This window comes from Pseudophryne corroboree, chromosome 1 (assembly GCF_028390025.1).
Source record: "Pseudophryne corroboree isolate aPseCor3 chromosome 1, aPseCor3.hap2, whole genome shotgun sequence".
Taxonomy (NCBI): Eukaryota; Metazoa; Chordata; class Amphibia; order Anura; family Myobatrachidae; genus Pseudophryne; species Pseudophryne corroboree.
Window position 1 is genome coordinate 1,018,917,533 of NC_086444.1, and position 1,153 is coordinate 1,018,918,685.

At 40.1% G+C, this 1,153-nt stretch overlaps 1 pseudogene; it reads right to left on the reverse strand.

Moving 5' to 3' along the window:
* Positions 1-504: 504 nt before the first annotated feature.
* Positions 505-623, reverse strand: LOC134948981 (5S ribosomal RNA; annotated as a pseudogene).
* Positions 624-1,153: the final 530 nt, after the last annotated feature.

Consider the following 1,153-nt stretch of genomic DNA (forward strand, 5'->3'; position numbering starts at 1 on the left):
AATAAGCAAAGAAAACCCCTGTTTTCTAATTTATCTTAGATTTGGTGGTGCACCCTGAGTCAGTAATGAAACATGCAAAAGGGAAGGAGAAAAGAAGACTCTTTTGTGGGCGCACTCTTGTTAATCTTGAAGTCTCAAATGAAACAATTGTTATTATAAAAATATAATTTTATTAACAATATCAATAAAATAAATAGTAGTTGGATATACAAACAAGAAAAAGGAAAAAGAAAAGGGGAACAGGAACAAATAATACTAGCATAAATGCTTGATAAACGTTCCAAAACTGTCCGGGTTTCAAATACAGATTTGCCACAACTGACTGCCTGAAAATATGTAATCCTAAACTAATGCAAGTCGGTAAGCAAAAGCACCTCAATGATATTGATGATTTTGGTAGACTAAGATTTCTTGCCACTTGTATTAAGAAAGAGGATAGAAAAGACTGAAATAGATGAGATGAATCTGCTGTCAGTGTTAGACGCTGAGCATGGCCGTCCGAATCTTCTACTGAACTGAGTATTCCTCAATAGTCTCCCACTTGAGTACTAACTCAGCCCAACACTGCTTAGCTTCCAAGATCGAAAGGATTCGGGCGTTGCCAGTGTGGTATGAAAGTAGAAAGAATATCCAATGTTGGTGGGCTCTGGAATCACTGATGAGAGTTCACGAATGTTGTAGTAAAGAGTAGAATAGATGGCAGATGGGAGAGGAAAATAGGGGATCTGCTGCCAACGTTAGACAGGGATGGATATCCCTGAATCAATGGTGAGAGTCCTGAAAATAGGTAAATGTAAGAAAAAACACAAGTGAGACGTGGAAAGAATAAATTAGAGCCAAATGACTCCCACTAGCAACCTGGGGTAGGTTGTGGCTGAACACTAGAAAATTAATGAAAGATTTCTTGCTGGTGATTTAACCTGAAATGGTTGTCAAAATATGCGATTCACACTAAACAAAATATATATCCTATGTCTTCCAACAAATCACTAGTGTAGCTGAAAGAATGGAAGAGATGGCTAGAAAGTAGAGATGAGCGGGTTCGGTTCCTCGGAATCCGAACCCGCCCGAACTTCAGCCTTTTTTGCACGGGTCCGAGCAGACTCGGATCCTCCCGCCTTGCTCGGTTAACCCGAGCGCGCCCGAACGTCAT